The sequence below is a fragment of the Notolepis coatsorum genome (assembly GCF_963971535.1).
Source record: "Notolepis coatsorum genome assembly, chromosome: 14".
Taxonomy (NCBI): Eukaryota; Metazoa; Chordata; class Actinopteri; order Aulopiformes; family Paralepididae; genus Notolepis; species Notolepis coatsorum.
The window spans coordinates 90,920,186-90,926,313 of NC_140178.1; positions in this window are offsets into that span (position 1 = coordinate 90,920,186).

Genomic DNA, 6,128 nt, shown 5'->3' on the forward strand with positions numbered 1-6,128 from the left:
AGCTGATCCTCCTCTTCCTCTTCCTGTAGCTGATCCTCCTCTTCCTCTTCCTGTAGCTGATCCTCCTCTTCCTCTTCCTGTAGCTGATCCTCCTCTTCCTCTGTTTGTAGCTGATCCTCCTCTTCCTCTGTTTGTAGTTGATCCTCCTCTTCCTCTGTCTGTAGCTGATCCTCCTCTTCCTCTGTTTGTAGTTGATCCTCCTCTTCCTCTGTCTGTAGCTGATCCTCCTCTTCCTCTGTTTGTAGTTGATCCTCCTCTTCCTCTGTCTGTAGCTGATCCTCCTCTTCCTCTGTCTGTAGCTGATCCTCCTCTTCCTCTGTTTGTAGTTGATCCTCCTCTTCCTCTGTCTGTAGCTGATCCTCCTCTTCCTCTGTCTGTAGCTGATCCTCCTCTTCCTCTTCCTGTAGCTGATCCTCCTCTTCCTCTGTCTGTAGCTGATCCTCCTCTTCCTCTTCCTGTAGCTGATCCTCCTCTTCCTCTTCCTGTAGTTGATCCTCCTCTTCCTCTGTCTGTAGCTGATCCTCCTCTTCCTCTTCCTGTAGCTGATCCTCCTCTTCCTCTTCCTGTAGTTGATCCTCCTCTTCCTCTTTCTGTAGCTGATCCTCCTCTTCCTCTGTCTGTAGCTGATCCTCCTCTTCCTCTTTCTGTAGCTGATCCTCCTCTTCCTCTGTCTGTAGCTGATCCTCCTCTTCCTCTGTCTGTAGCTGATCCTCCTCTTCCTCTTCCTGTAGTTGATCCTCCTCTTCCTCTTCCTGTAGTTGATCCTCCTCTTCCTCTTCCTGTAGCTGATCCTCCTCTTCCTCTGTCTGTAGCTGATCCTCCTCTTCCTCTGTCTGTAGCTGATCCTCCTCTTCCTCTTCCTGTAGTTGATCCTCCTCTTCCTCTTCCTGTAGTTGATCCTCCTCTTCCTCTTCCTGTAGCTGATCCTCCTCTTCCTCTATCATAGCTGATCCTCCTCTTCCTCTTCCTGTAGCTGATCCTCCTCTTCCTCTTCCTGTAGCTGATCCTCCTCTTCCTCTATCTGTAGCTGATCCTCCTCTTCCTCTATCTGTAGCTGATCCTCCTCTTCCTCTGTCTGTAGCTGATCCTCCTCTTCCTCTTCCTGTAGCTGATCCTCCTCTTCCTCTATCTGTAGCTGATCCTCCTCTTCCTCTATCTGTAGCTGATCCTCCTCTTCCTCTATCTGTAGCTGATCCTCCTCTTCCTCTATCTGTAGCTGATCCTCCTCTTCCTCTTTCTGTAGCTGATCCTCCTCTTCCTCTTCCTGTAGCTGATCCTCCTCTTCCTCTATCTGTAGCTGATCCTCAACTTTCACATTTTATTTTATTACTATTACTTTTTATAATAATTTTTAAATGAGTCAAACGTATTCTTCTAATTAAATAAATGTACATTATTTCCTCTAATATAAAGTGGGAGATTACAGAGATACAAAAACGTCCCCCAAAGTCTTGTCAAATTGCAGAAAATTGCATCATTATTTTCTTTTTTCTTCAGGGAAGGACCCCATGTCCCCCATTCTAATTGTGCCCCCCCCCCCCCCCCCCCAAATGTTGGCTAGCATGACACCCCTGCTGTCACTCCCACTGACACATCTTCTTGCGTGTGTGTGTGTGTGTGTGTGTGTGTGTGTACCATGTGGGTGCCGGTGCACAATGTGTGTGCGTGTGTGTGTGCGTGTGCGCGAATGTGGGTGTATGTATGAGACAATGTCTGAAACACGTCTTGTGTATGTTGCGTTTGTGCATGTGTCTTGTCTGTGTGTGTCTTGCGTGTCTGTGAGTGTGTCTTGCGTGTGTGTGTGTCTTGCGTGTGTGTGTTTTGTGTGTGTGAGTCTGAGTGTGTGTCTTGTGTGTGTGTGTCTTGTGTGTGTATGTGTGTCTCGCGTGTCTGTGAGTGCGTGTCTTGCGTGCTTGTGTGTCTTGCGTGTGTGTGTCTTGTGTGTGTGAGTGTGTGTCTTGCGTGTGTGTGAGTCTGTGTGTGTGTGTGTCTTGTGTGTGTGAGTCTGTGAGTGCGTGTCTTGCGTGCTTGTGTGTCTTGCGTGTGTGTGTCTTGCGTGTGTGTGTCTTGTGTGTGTGAGTGTGTGTCTTGCGTGTGTGTGAGTCTGTGTGTGTGTGTGTGTCTTGTGTGTGTGAGTCTGTGTGTGTGTGTCTTGTCTGTGTGTGATTGTGTGTGTCTTGCGTGTCTGTGAGTGTGTCTTGCGTGTGTGTGTGTCTTGCGTGTGTGTGTTTTGTGTGTGTGAGTCTGAGTGTGTGTCTTGTGTGTGTGTGTCTTGTGTGTGTATGTGTGTCTCGCGTGTCTGTGAGTGCGTGTCTTGCGTGCTTGTGTGTCTTGCGTGTGTGTGTCTTGTGTGTGTGAGTGTGTGTCTTGCGTGTGTGTGAGTCTGTGTGTGTGTGTGTCTTGTGTGTGTGAGTCTGTGAGTGCGTGTCTTGCGTGCTTGTGTGTCTTGCGTGTGTGTGTCTTGCGTGTGTGTGTCTTGTGTGTGTGAGTGTGTGTCTTGCGTGTGTGTGAGTCTGTGTGTGTGTGTGTGTCTTGTGTGTGTGAGTCTGTGTGTGTGTGTCTTGTCTGTGTGTGATTGTGTGTGTCTTGCGTGTCTGTGAGTGTGTCTTGCGTGTGTGTGAGTCTGTGTGTGTCTTGCGTGTCTGTGAGTGTGTGTCTTGCGTGTGTGTGTCTTGCGTGTGTGTGAGTCTGTGAGTGTGTGTCTTGCGTGTGTGTGAGTCTGTGTGTGAGTGTGTGTGTCTTGCGTGTGTGTGAGTCTGTGTGTGAGTGTGTGTGTCTTGCGTGTGTGTGAGTCTGTGTGTGAGTGTGTGTGTCTTGCGCCCGTGTGCGAGAGCGAAGGATTCTGTCACATCTGGGAGGCGGGCCATCTGTCCCAGCTTCCTGCAGACACCTAGCTGTCACTCCTCGTTACCTGACCCCACGCTCATCGGTGCATGTACAACCACACTGACGCATCTGGTGTCTGTGTGTGTGTGTGTGTGTGTGTGTGTGTGTGTGTGTGTGTGTGTGTGTGTGTGTGTGTGTGTGTGTGTGTGTGTGTGTGTGTGTGTGTGTGTGTGTGTGTGTGTGTGTGTGTGTGTGTGTGTGTGTGTGTGTGTGTGTGTGTGTGTGTGTGTGTGTGTGTGTGTGTGTCTTTCTTTTCCTAACGTCTCCACAAGTGATGAGAGAATATTTTCTTGGGTTAATGTAAATCTATGGAAAATGTCCCCACCGTCCACAACACATAGAACCATGGTTGTGTGCGTGAGTCTGTATGTGTGTATCTGTGTGCATGTGCACATGTGTCTGTGTGTGTGTGTGTGCACGTGTGTTTGTGTGCACTGCATGTGTCTGTGTGCATGTGTGTTTGTGTGCATGTGTGTTTGTGTGCACTGCATGTGTCTGTGTGCATGTGTGTTTGTGTGCATGTGTGTTTGTGAGCATGTGTGTTTGTGTGCACTGCATGTGTCTGTGTGCATGTCTGTGTGTGCGATGCATGTGCATGTGTGTGTGTGTGTGTGTGTGAGTGTGCTGCGTGTGTGTGTGTGTGTGTGTGTGAGTGTGCTGCATGTGTGTGTGTGTGTGAGTGTGCTGCATGTGTGTGTGTGTGTGTGTGTTTGACACCGGGGACATGTACGTCCTCAGGGCAGCAGCTTCAGTCTTCACACCTCTGTCCACAACACACCCTGCAGTGAGATGTAGCAGGCGCTGTGCTGGCTGCTGTACAGAACATGGGTCCAACATGGAGGCGAGCTGGCTGCTGTACAGAACACGGGTCCAACATGGAGGCGAGCTGGCTGCTGTACAGAACACAGGTCCAACATGGAGGCGAGGTGACTGCTGTACAGAACACGGGTCCAACATGGAGGCGAGCTGGCTGCTGTACAGAACACGGGTCCAACATGGAGGCGAGCTGGCTGCTGTACAGAACACAGGTCCAACATGGAGACTAGCTGGCTGCTGTACAGAACACGGGTCCAACATGGAGGCGAGCTGGCTGCTGTACAGAACACGGGTCCAACATGGAGGCGAGCTGGCTGCTGTACAGAACACAGGTCCAACATGGAGGCGAGCTGGCTGCTGTACAGAACACGGTCCAACATGGAGACGAGGCACTTCAGAGCAAACACTTACGTTGTCTCCAGGGGCCGCATTCACCAAGCCTTCTGTGTGTTTCCTCCCGTACATTTGTCCTTAAGAAAACAGTTGAGAAATGTTGGTATTCCCCAAAAAGTATTTCCCTCATTCCTAAGAAAAAACGTATACAAATAAATGGGATTCTTGAAACCCACGTTTTTCTTAACATCACAATGACTGCACACTTGTCAACTACTAGAGGAGGTGAGCCTATAAATGTATGTTTTTTTTAATACTTATTTCAGTATAGGTATTAGTTTTAGTTATTAATACTCAAAGTAGTGCCTATTCCCTTACAAAAAGTTATAATCTGCATTATATCGGTGGAGGCATTAGGTAGTTGTCCTAAAATAAGCTGGTTAGCAGTGTTTTTCTGTATTTCAGATAGAAGTACTACTGTGGGTTATGGGAGGACATCCACAGAGGCCTCTAAGAAACGAGATGGATCCCTTCATAATAATGTATCCAGTCAAGTGTGGCAACTCCCCTTTAAAATCTCAAGTCCCTTCTGATCCCAATCATAATAATGTTACCGCTGAATTCTGTATGTGTGCCCGAGTTCTCAATAAAAATATTTTTATTGTAATTCGATTTTTTTTAATAGCACACAAAACTAAAGGATAAGCCACAGGCAGGCAATATCAAAAACGTGTCTTTTGGCTTATTCCTCCTACAGCAGCTGCTCTCCCTCTGGCTCTCTCGCCTGATTGTCACCATCTCCTCCGTGCTGATGGCAGGTTTTTTTCTTTTTTTGCCTGCAGTGTTTGAGCTCTGATAAGGGACGGGTCTGTAACTCTGCACCAAGCATCACTCGGGAACGAAGACCCTCATTTATCTATGTTGAGTTTCAGTCCATGAAAATGTAGACATGTCAAAAACGTTCTGAAGAGTTCGACTCGTGTGTGTGTGTGCACTGCAGTATATGGGATTTTACACAATTCAAAAGTGATTAACAGCAGATGAAGCATTGCATTTGATTACTCCTGTAAGGACTTGCAAAACCTGACAATTATTACAGCGATAGAGGTTACTTCTCCCCTGGTGAAACACTGGAGTGCTGCAGACTAAGCCTGAGGCCTGTGAGGCAAATGCATTTTTAACAGTGAAGCCTTCAGTACCTCTCCATCTTCATCACCCAATCTGTCTCTCAGTCTAACAACTTTCAAGGTTACAATTGCTCCTGCAAAGTAGACACACGCAGAAAATAAACTCTGTCGTCGTTGACACCTACGTCCTCATCATCTTAGCCGGCGTCCACCCCTTCCGACACTCTACCTCACTGCCAGCTGCGGTGGCATCCCAGCGCTCGCACACAGCTGTCAGCCTGTCAGCCTCAGCGACCGCTAGCGTCCTGTCCTCTGAGGGGTGATGTGGACACCAAACACACCTGCTAACCTGGGCGACCGCTAGCGTCTTATCCTCTGAGCGGTGATGTGGACACCAAACACACCTGTCAGCCTCAGCGACCGCTAGCGTCTTATCCTCTGAGCGGTGATGTGGACACCAAACACACCTGTCACCCTGGGTGACCACTACCTAGCGTCCTGTCCTCTGGTGATGTGGACATCAAACACACCTGTCACCCTGGGCGACCACTACCTGGCGTCCTGTCCTCTGAGGGGCGATGTGGACATCAAACACACCTGTCAGCCTGGGTGACCACTACCTAGCATCCTGTCCTCTGAGGGGTGATGTGTGGACACTGAACAAACACACCTGTCAGCTTCAGCAACTGCTAGCGTCCTGTCCTCTGGTGATGTGGACACTGAACACGCCTCGTCTGCCTTCATTCCTGGGAACTTTCGTTTGTTCTCTTTTCCGCAACTGACTTTGTCAGTCCATTAAAATTAAGAACCAATTTAAATGTAATAAGAGCTTCCTGGAGGGTAATAAAGGACAGTTGTAAGTTCTCAATGGCCAATTGTACAGAGTCAGCAATACAATACACAACAGTATCATCTGCGTACAGATGGGCTTGACAACCATTCAGTGAAGACACAATATCATTACTG